This window comes from Acinonyx jubatus, chromosome D3 (genome assembly GCF_027475565.1).
Source record: "Acinonyx jubatus isolate Ajub_Pintada_27869175 chromosome D3, VMU_Ajub_asm_v1.0, whole genome shotgun sequence".
Taxonomy (NCBI): domain Eukaryota; kingdom Metazoa; phylum Chordata; class Mammalia; order Carnivora; family Felidae; genus Acinonyx; species Acinonyx jubatus.
This window is the reverse complement of record NC_069392.1, coordinates 90,290,954-90,312,334: the sequence shown is the minus strand read 5'-3', so window position 1 is coordinate 90,312,334 and position 21,381 is coordinate 90,290,954. Positions and strand designations below refer to the sequence as shown.

The 21,381-nt window shown below is 46.7% G+C and overlaps 1 non-coding gene across 1 annotated transcript; it reads left to right on the top strand.

Moving 5' to 3' along the window:
* The first annotated feature begins 1,936 nt into the window (after positions 1-1,936).
* On the top strand, positions 1,937-2,021 carry TRNAR-UCG (transfer RNA arginine (anticodon UCG)). Its single transcript has one exon. It is a non-coding gene; the product is annotated as a tRNA-Arg (tRNA).
* Positions 2,022-21,381: the final 19,360 nt, after the last annotated feature.

Here is a 21,381-nt window from a genome sequence, read left to right as displayed (position 1 = left end):
TCCCATGACAAATCCCAAACTGATTGTTATTTTTTAAGGCATTTTTCTTGGTGAGCATGGTAATGCGGGGTCTCTCCATCTGGGCCCCCACCTCCTGGGCACGCTCCAGCACCTCCCGGTCGGCCAGATTTCAACTTAAGCCCACACATCGTATTGTCCATTTTTGCTGCTTCTGTGGTTCCCTAGATTGAGTCGCAGCAAGCTGATTATCAAATGACCTCCCCAATGTGGCACCGACTCATTTTCCTTCCCCGTATCTTACCCTTATGCTTCATGCTGTTGGGCCGTGTGGGGCCATTTGCCCTCTGGAGATGCAGTGGTCATTTCTCTCTGCATTAACTTCCCGAAGCTCTTTTGACAGCTGGTTTACCCTCCGCCATGCTCTCTGGTCAACCCCCCACCCCCCGCCCCGTTCCTTGAAAAGCATGCTGATCATTTTGTCCATTCATCGACTGTCCCAAGACCCAGGGATCTTTACTTCCCGAATTTGGACCCCGCTTTTGATTTTCCTCGCACACTGTCTCGATAAGTTCAAGTCATTTAAACATCAAGCTGTTCATAAGTTTATCAGTTGAAGGGTGGTCTTAAAAGCATAGGTCGAAAAGCGCTGACACCCCAGTAGGCGAACTTCAAGCACCCGCTGAATGAGACAACAGCCCAGTGGATGGAAGTCTCAGAATCATCCACGGCTTCAGGTGTCGATGGGTTCTTTCACCCGAAAGAACCCACCCGAACCGTGCTCTCCACAGCAGCCTCCCTTCTTGAAATCCGTCCCGGCAGGGTCCCCTACGCGCATCTTGAGAGCAGAGATCACCACACATTTTTTTTCTTTATCCTACAATATGGGGGATTTTGTCTGGCACAGAGTAGGGCCAAACACAAGACTGTTGGTTGGTTGGAAAGCTTGTGCTATGTGACAAACGGGGACCAGCGATGGCTTCTGTTTGACCAGGTGTCATTCCGCTCTCTGTGAGAGGTTTCCATGCGTAGTATCAGTGCCTTCTGTGGAGCCCCATCTTTAGTTAGGTCTGTCTGGAACCTGGCAGGGTGACAGAATGCGCATTTAAACACTTGATAAATACTTTTAATTAGGACGGTGGACGGTCCACCGCTGTCAGGGTTAATGGCTGAGAAAATAGCGTCTAATACAATTATCCCTACTTTCCTCTTTTGTGATGGAAAATAACTAGGGTCCAAAGGTTTAAGGCAGCTAACATTAACCTTTTAGAAAATTCAAAAGAGGCACTGACTTCACGGGTTGCTATGACGCAGCTTGGTTAACAGAACTGAGAGTTCTTTCAGAAAAAAATGCTCCATAAAAAAGCATGTGGGATGTTCCCGTGACCCCTGTAAGCCCCCAGGTGCTTAATTTCTTCACAAAGAGGAAGAGAGCCATCATTTCCAGCTTACTCAGATCTTTTTTTCCATACTAATGTCATGATGTGGCCAATCTTCGAAATGAAAGATGCAGTGATATCCTACTAAGTTCACTGCAAGGGCAGTCGTTAGGGATGGCTTCTGGGGGGTCACAGTTTCCGACTCAGAAACTTGGTTTGCTTTTCTCTCACAACGAAGTGGGCAGCAGACTCTCAGCTGCCAGGGGCTGAAACAGAATTAATGATTTAATGGCCATGTGTGTCTGCTCCTCTCAATAAGCTTCTTCCTCTAGATGACATAGCCGGCTTAACCATGTGGGTCACTTGAGAGAGCTATGGCTGTCGGTTGCCAGGGAAACCAGGCGCAAATGAACACACTTGCGTCTCGTCTCTTAGTGGTGGTTAGCAGCCGGCTTCTTGGAGGAGGGTTCGTAACAGGATAAATGGAAGACGTCGGGAGGTCCGCACATGTATGCAATATGACAAGCGATGCCTCATTGGGAAACCTCTGGGGATCTGTTATCTTGAATCAACTTGTAAATAATTCTGAAGTATGGGGCGCCTGGGTGGCTCAGTCGGTTGAGCGTCCGACTTCGGCTCAGGTCGTGATCTCACGGTTTGTGGGTTCGAGCCCCGCCTCGGGCTCTGGGCTGACAGCTCGGAGCCCGGAGCCTGCTTCGGATTCTGTGTCTCCCTCTCTCTCTCGGCCCCACCTCCGCTCATGCTCTGTCTCTCTCTGCCTCTCAAAAATAAAGAAACGTAATAAAAAAAATTTTTTTAATAAATAATTCTGAAGTGTGTTGACACCTTTGAAAAACAAGTTTAGACGGCCCACAAGGGACCCATGCTGGTTTTAACACGGAGCAGATCTGTCTTCTCCGTGCAAGGGCACATTGTGTAGCGGAAAGGGGGGCTCGGAGTCCCCGAGGTGTGGGATCCCGTCCGTAGCTGCAGAGGTCACTTGCCGTAGGGTCCTCACGATGCGTGTAATTCATTCTCGGCAATTTGACTTCCTCGATGACACCATAAAGTACACACTGAAGGGGACCCAGTCCGGCTGGATAAACAACCGGACGTAAAGGTGTGTGAAGCCACTGTGAGTCAAGCACACGTTTTCTTAAATCTGTCCACGAGGGCAGCGCGTGCACGGGGGATGCTGTCGCTGCTTCTGCAGGTGGCGGACGGGAAGGTACTGTCCTCCGATGCAGAACCGTGAGAAGTGAGGACGCCCCAGCTCCCTCAAGGCAGACTTCTCCTGGTTTTCGTTCGACAAGCAATGGAAGCCCTGCCCTCTTGAAGAATAATTTCAGGGGGCACACACGCTTTACTCTGCAAGTAGCCGTATAAACGGAGGGAAACTCGATGTCCGGTTGGGCGAAGGTGACGGTTTTCGTGAGGAGTCAGCCCGCCGGGGGCATCCGCAGTGCTGGACCTGAGCCTCGGCTGCCCTGAGTCCGAGATGCCTCCAGCAGGTGGGAAAGGATGAGCACATTCCAGCAACCCAGAGTCAGTGCAGGCAACCCACGAGGAAACGAGAGGAAATGCCAGAAAGAGACCAGGATATGTGAAGGTGCTAAGAGGCTCTGTGTTTTATGGTGGCTGCTCACAGTGGGCGGCTTCCTGGGAAGAGGGGCGTGTTCGTACCCACGCCAGTGTTGGAAATGAGTGGAGAGGACCCAGAAGCAGCAGTGGTAGCAAAAGGGAGGTTGAGCGAAGCCCTCCGCGAGCCGGGCCTGGGGGACTGTGCACCACTGAGGAGGGGGAGCCCCCCTCCCCAGCCCCCACCCCGTCCCGGGAAGCCAGACTCGGATTCCTCGTGCTGAGCAAATCACTAGAAGATGCATCTGATTCTGGTCCTGGCAGAGGCCACAGCCACTATCATCAGGCTTCTTAAGACTTTCTTTCATCGACTCGTATTAATGGAACAAAACTTTATTCGAAACGTTAAAATCTGTTCTACCAAAGGGGCCTCGATTTGTTTGGTACGGAAGCTTCTTATAACCCACAGCATCATCGTGGTAACGGCTCTGTGCGAAATGTGCATCCGTTTCAGACACGGCCGCGAAAGTAGCAAATGTTTTTCAAGCACCTTCTGTGTGTTGAGGACGGAAGTAGATGGTCTTACCCCATTCAGTCCTCACCAGAAAACTGCACAGACATTATAACGGCTCTTGGCAGGTGATTTTCTCAATGCTCCTACATTCTAAAATGTCATTTTACTCTAAGAACCGCCCTGTGGGATGTATCACATGATGCGGGGAGAAGGCTGCAGAAAGGAGAAGCCGCCATAGCACATTGCTGCCCGTCTGACTTTGAAGCTCTGAGAGATTTTCTAATATACGTTCGGCTATCACCGTGTTATCACTCAAGTCACAGTCTACGGAAGGAGAGAAGGCAATGGCCTGAAAGCACGATGAATTTTTGTTTAATCGAATCTAACGGTCACGGCAACGGAAACAAAAGTAAAAATACAATGTTTAGTTGAAACTTACAGATCATACATAACTGGACTAGCTCATTATTATTTCTGTTTGGAGCCAAAACAATTAGTTCAGGAAAAAACGAGTCAACCGTGGTTCTGGAAAATTCACGCGTGGCGTATTCTTTTTTTTTTAATTTTTTTCTTAACGTTTATTTACTTTTGAGACAGAGAGATAGAGCATGAGCGGGGTGGGTCAGAGAGAGAGGGAGACACAGAATCTGAAACAGGCTCCAGGCTCTGAGCTGTCAGCACAGAGCCCGACGCGGGGCTCGAACCCACGAACTGCGAGATCGTGACCTGAGCTGAAGTCCGACGCTTAGCCGACTGAGCCACCCAGGCGCCCCAATGCATGGCGTATTCTGATGATGGACTGTTTACAAGACGATGGGAGATTGAGCCTACGTGCTGTGCATATGTGAGTGTGTGTGTGTGTGTGTGTGTGTGTGTGTGTGAGTGTGCCCCCAGTGTGGGAGTGTGTGAGCACAGAGCTGTGTGCAGTTGGGTGTGTGAAAGACAGGAAGATGAGACTGGAAGGAAGGGACCCTGCCCCTTATTAAATTCTAATGTCTGCAAATCCCCAGGCGTGAAGCATTGAGTTTACTGAGAGTCTTCTCTCAACCACATAGACATCTAACAGAGGGTCTTTAAAAAGGGACGTTATCCCTTTTTAATTTAACAGTTAAGATCATGACTGAGCCCAGGGAGAGGGGCAGGCACAAGCCACCCCGTGTCCCTAAGGTATTCATCTCAACTCCAAAACACAGAGAACCCTTCTCTGCTGGCGTGGAAACGACCTGCGTGTGGTTTGCAATGCTCTGCGTAGTCCTGGAGGAGTCTGCAGAAAACACAGCCCCTAGTACGTTAGGAAGGGCTGATTAGGTGAAGGGTTTGTCGCGCAGACCCCAGGAAGGAAGGTGAGCAACGTGGCTGTGGTGTTTAAGTTCCCAAACCTCTGAGAAGAGACAGTGGGTGAGGTTTTCTTGAACGATTTTGTTGTGGTTGATTGGTTGATTTTTTAGGACAAAGCATGGCTAGAACAAAAGGCTTGAGAGCAACGTAATGGACAGAAGGCTCTGGTCTAACCTTCTCTGGAAGTCAGTGCTGTAGAGAGACGTGGGCTTCATGCCCCTGGGCTCACGTTCTGCCCACAGGTCCTGTCCCTGTGCTGTAAAAAACAAACAAACAAACAAAAATACCTTTTTACGCGGAAAACATCTCAAGTTTTCTTTCTTGGCTGCGAACCCCAGCACCTCAAACAACATCACTGACGATGGAGGCATAGCTTGTACACGTAGCTAGAGTGAAGTCTGGAGTGTCGTGATGTAGAGCTGAAACCAGTGACGTTCTCCAATACTGGACCATACAATTTTACCAAAAAAAAAAAAAAAATAGAGGTGCCAACAAGCATTCATGCTACTATTTACCACTAGAAATGGAGCTTAAATGAATGAAGATTAATGAGACACTATTAACAAGCAGGCATTGGCATTATTCCTGAGTACCTGTCTTTGTTTCCTTTCTGAAACGGGGCAGGGTCCTCTGAAATGTCCCCATTCACTGTGGCCGCAGCCAACAAGGGAAGCTTTCAGCGGCGCTTAAGCGCTCATTCCAAAAGAGCGGTTTTTCATGAACACGACCGTACGAAGCCACCTTCGTCCAAACATCCTATACCTAAGTGATTAGTTCCCGAAGATGAAAGGCTGCTAGAAAAGAAGACATTTTCGAGTGAAAATGACCAGTACCCTAACTGCAGAATAAAGGGACAGAGTGAAGGCAACGTGATTAGGGTGATCTATGAATTTTCTCTCCCGGTGGAAAATAAAAGTAGCAAGTCCTTTGGATGAAGGTGCTTCTAAGTGCTAACCTCTGTGACATTTCGTCGCTTGGTTTACCCAACTGCAACAGGTGCGTGTGAGGAGGAGTGTGCCTTCTCGGCCCTGCCGATTGGGGTGGGAGGAAATCTGGGACCTTGCACACACGCCATCCTGGACAACAAGCAGACTCATCTTGAAGATATTGAAATTGTGTCCGATGGCCGAATCCCCTGAGCCACCACTTTCTGAGGCTTTAACACACAGCGTGTTCCTCAGCAAAAGGAGGCCAGGATTGTGGAGGTGGAAGCAGATTTGGGCGTTGACGTCCCCACAGCAGGCCAGTGAAGGGTCCCAACAGCAGAGGCCACCGGGGGCTCCCACAAACGGAAGAGGAAGTGCTGGCTGTCGTTTGCAAGTCTCTTCTGGGACACAGTGTATTGCATAATGCACGTGTGGACGGTAGAACTATGTTGAAAGCGCGTACGTGCACACACACACACACACACACACACCCCCTACGGCATCTTTAGGCAGCTGCTTGGCGCACATCCATTGTCTCGTTTCCTGGTTAGTGAGCTCCCTCCACCTGCCTATCCACTCTGCTCCTTCAGCAGCCAATGCACTGGAAGCTCCTTCCTTAAGAGATCACTGGGCATCACTCCAGCCTGCACTGACCACTCCCTTCTCAAACTCCCATTACATGTATTGACTCTCCACTTTCATGGCAACTAGAGAGCCCAGAGTTTCGAGAAAGTACAAGGCTCTCCTTGGATTCATCTGCGAGAACTGATAGGGTAGCCTCCTGGGTCACAGGACACACAGGGGGATAAGGAGGCCACGCGTCCCTCCCGTCGGTGGCCTCCTGCTCACTTGGACATTAAGCATTTACTTTATTTCAGGATGTAATTCATGGGCACAAGCTGTTTCCTCTCCAATGAGATTTTTACAAAATCGTGAGGATCGACGTAGAGAGAAGCATTTTTCTTACACATTCTCTCAATGTCAAATTGATACTAGACTATGGCGGATGTTCAGCAAATATCTGCCAAAGCAAATTGACTTGACTACACAAAGGCCCATCAGAACGGTTTGGTAGCATAGAAGAGAGAGCTATGTTGTACCATAAAATGTCCTCACATGGAATAGCAGTGTGCTCAATGTTTGTTTGGGAGGGAAATTTCCTTTTCTTCACAGATATGGCATTGCTGGACCAAGTGGATTCACAGTCACGGACTGAACCAGAGCCTTGTGGAAAACTACTGAGTGGACGTCTCTGTCTCAACACTGCAGATTTATCTTACTTTAAAAAAAATGTTCATTTATTTATTTTGAGAGAGAGAACATGTGCGTGAACTGGGGAGAGGAGCAGAGGAAAGGGGGAGGGAGGGAGAGAGAAAGAGAGAGAGAGAGAGAGAGAGAGAGAGAGAGAAAGAGAGAGAGAGAGACAGAGAGAGGAGTCTTAAGCAGGCTCCATACTCATCATGGAGCCCAACATGGGGGTTAATCCCACCACCCTGGGATTGTGACCTGAACCGAAATCAAGAGCCAGATGCTCAACCAACTGAGCCAGCCAGGTGCCTTAATACTGCAGATTTAAAATAAATCAATAGGGGCACCTGGGTGGCTCAGTGGATTAAGTGTCTGGCTTCAGCTCAGGTCATGATCTCTTGGTGCTGACAGCTCGGAGCCAGGAGTCTGCTTCTGATTCTGCGTCTTCCCCTCTCTCTGCCCCTTGCCTGCTCATCCTCTGTCTCTCTCTCCCTCAAAAATAAATAAAAACACTATAAAATCAATCAATCAATCAATCAATCAATCAATATGGTCCAAAGTAGGGGGCGCCTGGATGGCTCGGTCGGTTAAGCGGCCAACCTCAGCTCAGGTCATGATCTGTGGGGACAGCTCAGAGCCTGGAACCTGCTTCGGATTCTGTGTCTCCCTCTCTCTCTCTGCCTCTGCCACACTCGCACTCGTGCTCTTGTTCTCTCTCTCTCTCTCTCTCTCTCAAAAATAAATAAACATTTAAAAAAAATTTTTAAACTGAATGTGGTCCCAAGTGAAGATGTGCACAAATGCACGCAATATGGGAGAAGCAAGAGACCGTAAATGTACAGAACTCCGCTTCACAGATAAACTACAGGAATCCGCATTCAGAGTCCTCAGGAAACAAAACACGGATATTGCTAGAAGCCTTTCAGGTCTGACTGCATTTCCTGGGTTACCAGTGATATACCCAGAATGAAGGCGTGGCGTCTAGACCAGCAGCACGGACCTCCCGGAGGACCTCGGTGGACACACAGACCACGGGGCCCTCTCCCGGATGCACGGACACCCCATGGGGCAAGTGCGCTGACATGTGCCCAACAGGAGCCGCACTTCGATTCTAAGCATCAGACTAAACGCCCTTCGGTGGTGCTGACCTCATAATAACGGAGACACGATGAAGGGAGAAAACGGACCCGCTCCCGACATAACGTCAAGGGATATAGGAACATGTGTTGTGTAACAAGAGTGAGTCAGGCCATCTTCGATCAAGTATGTTCAAAAACAAGATGCCATCTTTGTGGTGCTAATGGAACTCGATTGCCTGGATGAGTCCCCGTTCCCACTTTGCAGGAGGAAATGTAATCTTGTCTTTTCAACGCATCCTGGTCGATGGTCTCTTTCCAGTAAATGTCGGCTCACATGCACGTGACCATGAGGTCACTATTCAGTTCAGAGCTCTGTGGCTCCCAGCCTGCCCTACCCCGCTCTGGGTCAGGAATCTGACCCCCCAGCAGAGTTTTAATCCCAGCAGCCACAGAGCATTGAAGGCCAGCCTAAGAGTCCACTTCTGGGAGCGGAAACATGGGAGGGGCTGTCCTAGGCTCTGGTCCTGCACACAGCTGGCTCTCTCTTCTGCAGGATTGGGGTGTCCGGTGATGACACGGGGGGTGTTCCCCTCCCCTCCACTCCCAACGCGCACTCTGTCCCAGCCCTGACCCTGGACAGCCCGCAACGGGACGTCCGGGCCCACACTGTCCCCACGGACACAGGGCTGCTCCGCTCCGCCCTCCCGACTCCGGTACGTGCCAGCTGGGCCTCAGCAGGGCCGTGGTCTCCCGGTTGTGCCCTTTGCAAGCGTAGTCTGGACAGAGCAGAGACCTTACACTGAGACCCATCCTCCACTTGGCAGGACCTTTGCACGGCTGTCTCACACACTCGGACCCAGGGGAGGGTGGGGAGGAAGCTGGCTCGTGGCTGCTCAAAAACCCACTTCCTGTTCTCCTCCCTCCAAACTGGGAGCTACTCTCCCTTCCCACTGGAGCCACGGAGCCCGGCCGCTTTTGCCTCATCAACACCACAGGTGGAGAGAGGCTACGCTAAATTTGCCTTGAACTTAGCCGACTGTGGACTAAGTTCTGCATCTTTGTTCTCAGCAATAAATGTCTCTTCCGTGATCCCCGGGCCCCATGCACCCTTGTCGTTGGGGAACTGGAGACACAAGGAAATTAGGCTCCTCCGGGATTTGTTAGCACCTTGGTCGGCCTCATTCGGAGGTGGCCGCTGGGATCAGAACTCTGCTCAGCGGTCAGACTCCCAGAGCCACCCCCTTCCTAGCTGTGCCCCCTTGGATGTGTTCCTTAACTTCTCTGTGCTTTGGGCTTCTCTGTTAGATTGAGCTTACCAAGTTCTTTTGAGATTAAATGGGCTTGTTCACATAAAGGAAATAAAACAGTTTCTCATTCACAGTGTGAATATTTAATATGTAATTATATGATTATTTGCGGGGGGGATAGGATGAGAAGTAACAAAATGGCTTCCGACCTGCGTGAGAACAGGAAACAGAATAAAAGCACAAAATGTGCTTCAAAAAACCACAGAATCACACAGTGTTACAAGTCCAGGACTACGTCAACGCAGTTGCTGACGTGGCGAAGGGAGGAGCATTAAAAAGACAGCTGTACAAACGTCGCGAGAGAATTCCACGGTCCCCTTTGGGCTGATGCCATTGATTCAACAAGAAGTCACTTGGGTTGAAATAATGAAGCGTCCCAACTGCTCCTTGTGGATTCTCTGAGAAGAACCTGGCCCTTGTTGTACGAGATTCCAGGATAGTGACAAAATAAAACTGAAATGTCGAAGCACAGCATGGATTCTGTAAATATCGCAAATGTGTGTGCGCCGAGATGTTATGTCATCCTTAACGGAAATAGAAACACTTCGGCTAAGGTCAATTAGCCCACCTGGGATTATGACTGATTGTCCTGCATTAAGAAAAAAGAAAATCTAGAATTGCTGTTAGAAACTGACCAGTTTCATTGTGTAATTGAGGAAGTCCCCAAACTTCACTCTTCGAGCAAAGGAAGGAGGCACAGGATTTAGAGCAGCCAGGGACAGCCACTCTCGCATTTTGTCCGCTGGCCCTGAATCACCTGACCAGTCTGTGCTTCAGTACCTTCATCCGGAAGATGGGTGACAACAGCCCCCACAACTTGGGGACGCTGTAAAAACTGGGTACAATTCACTTGAAATTCTGTACTAATCTGAAGGATCAATGTGATTACATGTAGCTTCATATAATAAACCAAGTGAATTCAAACTTCATTAGCAGAGGAGTAATTTTAAACATAGACGTTCCTTCTTAAAAAGTGCATTTAGGGGCGTCTGGGTGGCTCAGTTTGTTGAGCGTCCAACTTCAGCTCAAGTCATGATCTTGCAGTTCACGAGTTCGAGCTCCACGTTGGGCTCTCTGTTGACAGCTCAGAGCCCGAAGCCTGCTTCAGGTTCTGTGTCTCCCTCTCTCTCTGCCCCTCCCCTGCTTGCACTCTGTCTCTGTCTCTCAAAAATAAACATAAAAAAAATTTTTAAGTGCCCTCTAAAAGCAAATAAGTATTCAGAAAATTATGATTTTAAAGTAACAATTTACAACCTTCGATTTCTTCCCGAATATTGCGATCAGCCCCCAAAACACTAATTAACCATTCATTTGAATGATCTGTCCATTCTCATTTTATTTATTTTTTTATTTTTTTTTTAACATTTATTTGTTATTGAGAGAGACAGAGCGTTAGCAGAAGACGAGCAGAGAGAGAGGGAGACACAGAATCTGAAGCAGGCTCCAGGCTCAGAGCCGTCAGCACAGAGCCCGACGCGGGGCTCAAACTCAGGAACCTTGAGATCGAGATCATGACCTGAGCCGAAGCTGGACGCACAACCAATTGAGTCACCCAGGCGTCCCTGTCCATTCTCATTTTAGATGTGGCCTTCTCTCAAGACTCAAAATGTTGTAAAATTTTAGTGATTTAACGTTTACGCTCATGTCAGGGCTTGCTAATCTGAAGAGAAGCCTCTCACAGCCCCACTGGAAGTGACACCCAGGAAGCAGGAGTGCGGGGGAGGGGTACAGTTTATTTTTTCAAGGCTCACTCACTTAACACGGGACGAAGCTATTTGTATCTAAATGTACTTAATTGGCACAAAATCAGAAGCCATAGAAATGTAGAACTTATCAACCTTTAAAATTAGTATATAGCTTAAAATCATGTTGTTACATAAGCTATATGAGATTTGAGTGCTTATTCTGATTAGATTCCTTTCCTGTTTCACAATACAAATAGTTTTGTTTACTTCCGTAAAACATTGCCTTAATCAAAGTAACTAAAATATAATAATATAAAGCCTATAGAGAAAAGTTGTAAACATAATTTTTCCCTTAAAGAGATTCAAATAATTCACTTTGAGTGTAGACCTGGTGATGTAAGTGAGTTGTTAGAACACAAGGGTGTGGATTCACTGAGGGGAAACTAGAAAGTAGGGAAAGCCGATTACATTCTGGGAGAGTCCTTGGATGGGCTCCCCACGGGAGCGTGCCCTTCAGTCCCTGATTACTTGTTTTCAAGGCACAGGTTCACTGACACCTTTGTTTTTCCTATAAAGACAATGACAAAGATGGGGGGGCGGGGGGACCTATGCTGTAGACATTTAAATGAGGTGGGCATCTTTTCTTTAAGGTTTTGGGGAAAAGGGATTTGGTAACTACAATCTCGTGCTCAGCTAACAGATTACTCAGGACAAATAAAGTCAATTTCAGGCAAGTGTGATCCTAGATCATTTTCCTTTTCCGCTTGGAAAAAAAAATGTAGTACATACTCAAGATCCCTCCAAAAACCCAAGTAAGGAGACATGAGATCCAAGACAGAGATCTTAAACAGAAAAATGCTTTGAAAAGCAACCAAACCGAAAAAGAAAGAAAAACAAACAAAACAGAAAAATTTGGATTACAGAGGAGTGATTATTTCAAACGAAAACTTTCAAACAATAAAATAATATTTTTTAAAAGGTGATCTTATTCACATTTAGTTTCTCAATTATAGGGAAAAGTAACTGGAAAATGATGGGAAAATGCCCAACAATTTTTATGAGAACACTATGGTCCATAGATAAATAAAATAGCATAAAATGTTATAATCTGGGACAACTGATGGAGGGTTAGGGACGGAGAAGAAAAAGATCTACTTGGTTTTGATGCTTTAAATAGCCCAGCATGACACTAATTTGCTGAGATTTAATTACATACTTTTCTCCGAGGTTCTCATGACATAACTTGTTTCAATAGTAGAACACTTCTACATACTCATAAGTGTTTATGCTATTATCAATTTTATACTTTAGAATTTATAATCAAGCACAAAATTACTAAAAACTTAACATCTTAAGATACTGATAACTTTTTCAAAGGATACTAATGACAGAAGTTATGTAAGAGCGGGGGTGGGGGAGCAGAGCAGGTGAAGAATAAGGTAGAAGGGAGGCCAATGTCTTCATGTCACTTCCTGGATGTTGAGAGACACTGGCTGCTTTTGAAAGAGTCAGAAATACAGATAAATGCTTAAAGCTGTAAGCGGATGCTGATCTAAATGCCCTCCCTTCCTCACCTTGTAAGTCATTATATAAGATCTGAAGCCAAGAAATAAAGTGCGTAAATACCCAGTTTCAATCACAGTGGTAACTTAGCAGACGACCTAAAAACAAGCATGGGGATAGTTTCATCTGAGAGGTGATTGGGTTGAAGACCAGAGTATTTTATTTTCTATTAATATCATCCTGCAATTATTCAAGACACATTTATGTATGACAGGCCCACAGTCCCTTCGCTAAGCTGCCTGGGGGGTGGATAGGTTTCAAAATTGGATATTTTTCACGTTACCTAACATCCCCGTAGGGTCTGGGGTAGCATCCCTACACGTGGGATGCAGGTGATATGTAGCCTCACATTAGTTCAGGACAGGTTTTTGACTGTAAAAGATTTACAAAACTGTCATTTCCCAGAGCCTCGTGGGTTTTGTCACTGGGCCCAGGGCACTCGTCTCCAAGGTGGATTCGTCGTGAGACATACCTCGTGTGCCTTATTCCCGTCTGTCGTTTCCCCTTTTGCCTCAAGTGCACGCTGCGGCGAAGTAAAGCTGACCAAAGGCATCTTCTCTTTTGAAATAACAAAACACATGTATTTATGCAGCGATGACTGCAGTGATGAAATGCTGGAGCAGACGTTGAAAGCACATTGGGTCTAAAGCGTGATAAAGTCTCCGTTTGGATTTTGATGGAAGCGTTGTCATTAGTTTGGCCAGGAACACAGTCCAGCGGGGGCCCTACTCTGATGTGCAACACAGGCAGCCAGGAAGGCGTGTCCTTTGCGACTTACCAATCTTTCCACGCTTCCTTTTGTCACAATTAATTTTCTTCATGTTTTTTTCTGCTAAGGATTATAATTTTTAGTTCCGGAAGGGCAAGAGAAGCTCACGCTCCAGGTGAACAAAATCATGGGCTGTAATGGGAGGAGGCATCACTCAATCCTCAACCAGGGGATTCAGTCCGTACATTTACATTTATGGTAAAAACCGGAGAACAGGATACGCCCCACGTAGACTAAAGTAACACGGTCGTTACGCCACTAGGTCAGCGATGCGAGGTCAGCGAGGACGACGACCACGGCTCGGCTCAAAGGTATTGAATCAGCGAGTGGTGTTTGGGAACTCAACAGGAACGAGGCGGTGTCACAGGACAGCCCAACGGGGAGCAGGAGGCAGGATGTGACGTGGGCACTCACACTGACTGTGAAGGAGACCGCGGCCCTGGATGCTGGTGAGAGAACAAACAGACTTAACGTGTATTTAAATCTTAGCACTTGATTTGAGTTGTTTAAAAAGGGCAAAGTTTGAGATTGTTGGTGTCGAGATGTCTCATCCGACATTATGACCTCATCATAAATCAGACCTGAAACTGGTCCATCACCATAGCAACCGCATCCCTGAAGCCTCACGGAAGTTTTGTCTGGCTGTGAGAAGCCAACCTTGAAGATGGGGCGAGGAGGGTCCAACGGGCTGCTGGCCCGTCTGGGGTTTTAGGACACGGAGGAGCGTCGGCTCTGGAGACCAGGCTGTCACTGACTCCTCGGGTCCCTCCAGCATCTAGGGTCCTCTTCTTGAAGGTTGTGGTGACCACTGTCCCAGGGAAGGAAGGGGGGACAAACAGCCAGCATGAACTATCCCATGGGCACGTGGCCGGGAATGTCTGGAAGGGAGTTGAGGTCAAGAGGTCTTCCTTTTGAAAGGAAGAGGGAAAGGGAAGAGTTAGAATGGATTAGAATGGATCGTGGCCAGATTGTGGGGCACCATGCAGGACAGGATGAGGATTCCAGAAATTATCCTATAAGGAACAAATATTGGCGACTGGTGCAGGTCATGAGAGCAAAGCTTAGCAAAATGAATGGGATCACAACATGTAAACCGTAGGAGCAGAATCAAAGCACCACAGACAGAAATGATAGGTTTATTAGTCTAAGTTTGAAGGGACTGAGGGTCAGACTAGATAAGGCAACTAGAAAATATATAACAGCGAATGTGGAATAAACTTCCCAGTAACCCCACGATGGCGTCCCAGTGACCCACTGTGGAATGAAGGGGAAATCCCAGGTGGCTTCCAGAGTCCGTAGGCTTCAAGACAGAGCCTTGACAATGACAGGTTTGATGACAAAACTCCATCTGGATTTTCAGTGTGAGGGTAGAATGGTATGTTCGGCAGGACAGTGAGAGTCCGGGGAGCAGAGTCTGGGCGGAGGTAGATCCAGGATCCAGGTGTGGATTGTGGGGAGCAGAAGAGCTGATATCGTCACCAGAAAAGGAGGCTGAGCAGGCAGGTTAGTGAGTGGGAGAGGAAAGGGGAGGGACCCACGTGGAGAGAGAAGAAGAGGCCAGACGAGGAAAGAGATGCTGGAACCTCGTGGGAGCACATAACTGGAGAAGGAGAACCTCAAGGCCACGGAGCTGGGGGCTGCAAGTCTCCCAGGGAAGGACAATGAGCTAAACATGACCAGGGCGGACCGTCACCACCACCACCAAGAGGAAATCCATCACCTGCAAGGACAGGGTGAAGAGTTAACTCTTCATATTTCGGTATATTTTCACATGCTTCTTTGGTAAGACCGAATACATTATTAATACTTTATTTCAAATAATTCCTCTAGCAGGGCATGTCCTCTCGAACATGTTGTTAAATAAAAATATCTAAGATTGTTATGAAAGCAGATTCAATTTCCATTGTGCCCCTCAAATTATCAGACACCCCCCGCGCGGCCCCATCCCCACCGGACAGACCTTCTAGAACAAAACTTTGTACCTACAATAAAATCTCAATTGATATAATCAGGGAAGGTGTTGATAAAAGAAAGATAAAGAGCAGGGAAAAAGTTCTCAGAGATTTTGAGTCTATATCTTATATCACAATTTGAAACCACATAAAAAAGGCAAAAAAAGGGAGGTACTCTAAAGCTGTGAAGCCAGAAATCAAATATATCCTAGTTCAATTCTCTATCAAAGGAAGGAAGGAAGGAAGGAAAGGAGGGAGGGAGGGTGGAAGAAAGGAAAGAAGAAAGGAAGGAAGGAACTCATTTCACTCACAAGTAAATAAGAGAAAAACATCCCAATCAATTGTCATACAAAATTATAAGAAAAATAATGAAGGACAACATAATGTCTCCATACACAGTAAAAGCATGCCAGAAAGACTTTTCCACAAAACAGCTGTACCAAAAAGGAAAACACAGACCAGTCTTACTCAGGAGCTATCAACACAAAATCTGAAATAAAATATTAACAACCACAGTGTTGTAATGAATGAAAAAGAATTACCCCATGAGGAAGGAAGTTTGTTCCAGAAAGAGGAGTGGCTCAGTATGAGAACGCCTACTGACAAAATTCGTCGTATTAGTAAAGGTAAAGAAAAGTCAGGTGACATTCACAGATACATAAAAGACATTTGACAAAATTCGTATTAAAAATTCATATTCATATTAAAAATACTCAGTATTAATATGAATATTCACTCATATTAAAAATACTCAGTAAGTAGACATTGAGACTATTCTTTCTTGATGTGCATTAGCCCAAAGACAGGCTCTGCCTTAACAGGAAACAACTTGAGGCTTCTGTGCACGTTAGGGACAAGGCATTAAAGAAGGAAAAGTGATCAGAGACATAGCAATTAGGAAGGAAGAAATAGACTCACTTGACTCCCTGCTGGAAACACCATAACTAAAATAAATGAGTACATGAGCAGATTTTAAAATCAACGTAAAGAGGGTGGCTCAGTCCGTTGGGTGTCTAACTCTTATTTTGGCTCAGGTCATGATCCCAGGGTCACGGGATCCAGTGCCATGTTGGGCTCTGTGCTGAGGGTGAAGCCTGCTTGAAATTCTCTCTCTCTCCCTCTGCCCCTCTCCCCCCTTCCTTTTTTTAAATTTTTGTGATTTTTTTTTATTTCTGAGAGAGAAAGAGCACGCGTGGGGAAGGGGCAGAGAGAGAGGGAGACACAGAACCCAAGCAGGGTCCAGGCTCTGAGCTGTCAGCACAGAGCCCAGCGCGGGGCCCGAACTCACGAGCCGAAGTCGGCTACTCAACCGACTGAGCCACCCAGGGGCCCCTGCCCCTCTACCCTTTTCTCTCTCTCTCTCTCTAAAATAAAATTAGATAAATAAATAAATACACAAAATCGATATAAAGAAATAGCCTTAATATACACAAACAGAACACAGGCTAGAAGATATAGTGAAAGAGACACCTGAATTCGTAACAGTAAAAAAAATTTTAAACCAAAAGAAAATGCCTAATGTATTTAATAACAAAAATTCAAATACTTGCCTAAGAAAAATTAGAATTCGAAATTTTAGAAATACCGTTTCCAGAAGCACGGAGAAATGAAGTGCTGACATATAAGGCTAAAAGAATGTGTGCTTAGACCTGCAGGTGGAAACCCGTAAGACTCTGATAAAAGAATCAAACATGCAAATAAATGGGGAGCGATTCCCTGCTCACGAGCTGGAAGATCAATACGAAGACGTCGGTTTTCTCATGTAGAATAATTCCAGATAAATTATGCACTCTTTGCTCCCTCGAGGAGGTGAAGCGTGATTCCCCACTTTGTAACTGGGGACTGCACCTAATTCAGTCCCTCCAAAGAATATAAAGTGGAAACAAGGGGAAGGAGGGTGACTTTGCAGGGGGAAACCATGCGAAATGTGAATTCAATGAGGTATTTTGTTAGTGCTGTCAGTGATGCATCATATCGCTATCGTGTCCCCCCGATTTCATTATCGTGTGATAACTGATGGAAAACATGGTTACATGCAGGTTCCCATGTGGGGACTCAAATCTTCCCTAATATGAAAGTTTAAAATAATGCAACAATACAGGGTTTCCCGGATGGCTCAGTCAGGTAAGCGTCTGACTCTCGATTTCAGCTCAGGTCATGGTCTCACGGGGTCATAAGTTTGAGCCCCAAGTTAGGCTCCGTGCTGACAGGGCAGAACCTGCTTGGGATTCTCTCTCTCTCCCTCCTTCTCTCTGCCCCTCCCTTGCTGGCACTTTCTCTCTCTCTCTCTCTCTCTCTCTCTCTGTCTCTCAATATAAATTAAAAAAAATAATACAATAGAAAATAGATACATAGATTGTATCTAGATGGAGTTCCATGTTAATATATACACGTATATATTTGTTACAATAATTAAATCACTCTCTAAAATTCAACAAATTCGTCTCATTTTTAAAAATTAAAACTCATGCAACAATGAAAATGAGATAAAGGATAATTAATAGGCTATGGATAGGAGATGCTGATGGCATATTTTAATAAATACATAGAATGTATAAAGAAAGCCATACAGATTACCACTCAGGAGACTTAAGGCGATTAACATAGGCTCATGGTTAGTCTCCCAAGTAACCAGAAAAAATCAGGTTTAATTTGAAATTTGTTAACCGGTGCAAACCACCTGTTGGCTGGATGTGGGGAAAGGGGAGTTCTCTCTCCCGCTCCCAACGGAGGCTCTGGCTTTTCGAGCCCTGAGGAGCGCTATTTTTTGACACTCCCTGCCTCACCCACAAGGAAAAGGGTTCCAGGCGTGAAGGAGGGCCACTGGGAGTCAGAGGTCGCAGCCAAAGTTTGTGTGGTCCCCGCGTCCCGCAGGACCCTGGCTGGCAGGCTGCCTGGGCTGCGCACTGGCTGGAACTGTTGTCATCCAGGTACCTTAGAGACAGCGATCAACACAAGACTATGTTCGGGATACACTCTCGCCTGTCTTCCACCGTGCTCGATATCGATCACAAGAGTTTGCAGGGCCGTGTAACTGCTGACTTATTTTGTGCCTCCATCCCTCATAGTGACCAAGTGATTTCTTCTCTTCCTTGCGTGGCGGCTTGGAATGAAGATCAGGCAGGACTTTGGGGACCAGCACGGGTGTTACGCAATCACTGCTCGCTTCCAGCCCTTGTAAAACTTCCTCACAAGGCGGGTAGCGCAGGGCTCGGGCCACCCTTGTATCCTCCTTCTCCAAACCTTTCCACAGTCGGGGTCTCCAGCCACGCTCCCACCAGCATCTGAAATCCCCACGGTGTGGCTTGAAGAGTGTCCCCAAAGAGATATGTTCAAGTCTGAACCCTGATATCTGTGAATGTGACCTTATTTGGAAAGAGGGTCTTGGCAGTTTTGGTCACATTAAAATGAGGTCCCACCAGATACGGTTAGTGTCCTTATAAGGAGAAGGAAGCACAGCGAGACATAGCCAGGGAAGAAATCCACGGGACGGGGAGCAGAACTTGGAGAAATGAATGCACAAGATGAGTCAAGGATTTCCAGGAGCGGCCAGATGTTGGCAGAGGCAGGAAAGGATTTTTCCCCCCACTCCGTAGAGGGGACATGGTCTTACTGACCCCTGGATCAGGTTTCTGGCCTCCAGAGCTGTGAGACAATGAAGGCGGCTTGTTGCCAGGCTCCTGGAGCGTGGTGACTGGTCAACGGCAGCCACAGGGACACATGCAGCCACTGACGGCCCTTTCTGTCCCAAACCATAGCCCCCAGAGCTACCTGTCTTCTAAAGAGCTACCTCTCTTCTTGGAGGTTCCATAAGATGCCCACCCCTGTTCTTACTTTAACAACTGAGAAAACTATAAACAAACCCAACAAAGTCCCTATTTTTTTAATGTTTATTTTTGAGAGAGAGAGAGAGAGAGAGAGAGAGAATGTGAGAGGAGAAGGGGCAGAAAGAGAGAGGGAAACACAGAATCCGAAGCAGGATCCAGGCTCTGAGCTGTCAGCACAGAGCCCGATGCGGGGCTCGAACCCACGAACCGCGACATCATGACCCGAGCTGAAGTCGGACGCTTAACCGACTCAGCCACCCAGGCGCCCCTACAAAGTCCCTATTTCGGGGCATAACTGAGATTTCCGTGCACACCTGTCCTCTCATGTGCTCGAGCCTGAAACGTGTGTGAATAGAAGCAGGGGGCAGTGCCACTCATTCCATAACCAGCGAAGGCATGACAGGGACGGCCCTTTAAGAAGTAATGCATCAGGGGCGCCTGGGTGGCGCAGTCGGTTAAGCGTCCGACTTCAGCCAGGTCGCGATCTCGCGGTCCGTGAGTTCGAGGCCCGCGTCGGGCTCTGGGCTGATGGCTCAGCGCCTGGAGCCTGTTTCCGATTCTGTGTCTCCCTCTCTCTCTGCCCCTCCCCCGTTCATGCTCTGTCTCTCTCTGTCCCAAAAAATAAATAAACGTTGAAAAAAAAATTTAAAAAAAGAAGTAATGCATCAGTAATGTCCAGCTGCCGTGTAAACAGCCAGGAGACCCTTCCCGGGGAGCAAGGGGGACCGCACGCAGGGACCACAGTGGGCGTCTCCGGAGGCCATGGGGAAGGAAGGCAGGTGAGAATGAAAGGCGGAGGGACCTTCGTCCTTAAGTTACAGGCCGCACTCTTCTGGTGATTGTTCAGTTTCAATTTCGCCCCAAGTTCAGACCCACTGCTCTCTAATCGCACAACCCTGACACAGACATTTGGGGAATCTATAGAAGCTGCGAAAACACAAAACCCATTTAGTTGCAAAACCTTTGAGCAATCTTGTTTTGCATGTTCTCATGTCGTTTATTATTTCTTCTACAGATGGATAATGCAACGAATACTCCACCCAGTGTTACGGGGGGCACGGACTAAGGTTTCGAATGGCTGTTTTTCCCTTACGTGCTTTTCTCTCTTAGCATTCGTTCTGGCTTTCAAAAAATTACTGTTCCTATGGAAACAATAATGATACCACTTTGCCCTAAGAGCACTACATAAGAAAAAATGATTGCATCTAAAAAATGGCTTTTAGTTGTAACTCTTACCCGCACAAGACTATAAATACATATCCATTATCCTTTATACCAAAAAACTAGAAAAAACAATCCAAAGCTAAACTATTCTTTGAATTCGACTCAGATATTTTTCCAAGTTCTATTTCTTAGTGAAAGAAATGTTGGTCCTTTGCTCATCGGTTTGTTAACTCAGCCACTCGGCAATCCTTTATTAAATGGCTCCTCTCTGGCGAAGATAGAGAATGTGTCACAGTGTATCTTCTGTTGGACACAAAGAGACCGACGAGAAACAGGGAACAGTGTTCTGTATAATTCTTTGGTCCTTAAGGAATTAGAATGACAAAAGTATCTTTGAAATGTCTACATTTTCCGAAGGAATATTTATTGGTTTAAATTCTTTGAAATGTGTATTTTGAGAGAGAGGAAGAGCAGCAGAGGGGCAGAGAGAGAGAGAGACACAGAGAGAGAAAGAGACAGAGAAAGAGAGAGACAGAGAATCCTAGGCACAAACACTGAGATCAGGATCTGAGCCGAAATCAAGAGACAGACGCTCAGCCGGCTGAGCCACCAGGCACCCCTCAGAAGGATTATTTAAAAAGCTAAAATGACAAAAAAAGAAAAAAAAAAGACAAATTATTGTAGGAAAATTCAGCTGCCGGCTTCTGTCGATGGCTGGGTCGTACTGTCTCATGCCTGTTGGTTAATTATTTCTCATCTCTGGAGCTCAGATGTCAGTGGTCCTAAGAAGGCACTCAAGGCAGGCTCGTTGCTGGTCATTTATGAGGAATGATAATGATAATTGAGGAGAAACGGGGCAACGTGTATACTTCATTCTCCAAGTAGCATTAAACCCCAAATCAGTTTGATTTCATTGGAATTCCCAGAGATGTTTTACCGTCAGGTGAGAAATGACTCTTACCTTACAGCTTGAAGTTCTCTGGTCTTCTCATTGAAATAATGCGCATTTATCTTAATAAAAATCTGTAATTCGGGGCAAACGACAGGCCCTCATTTTAATGATAAGCTTTTTTCAGGAGGCTACATATCAATTT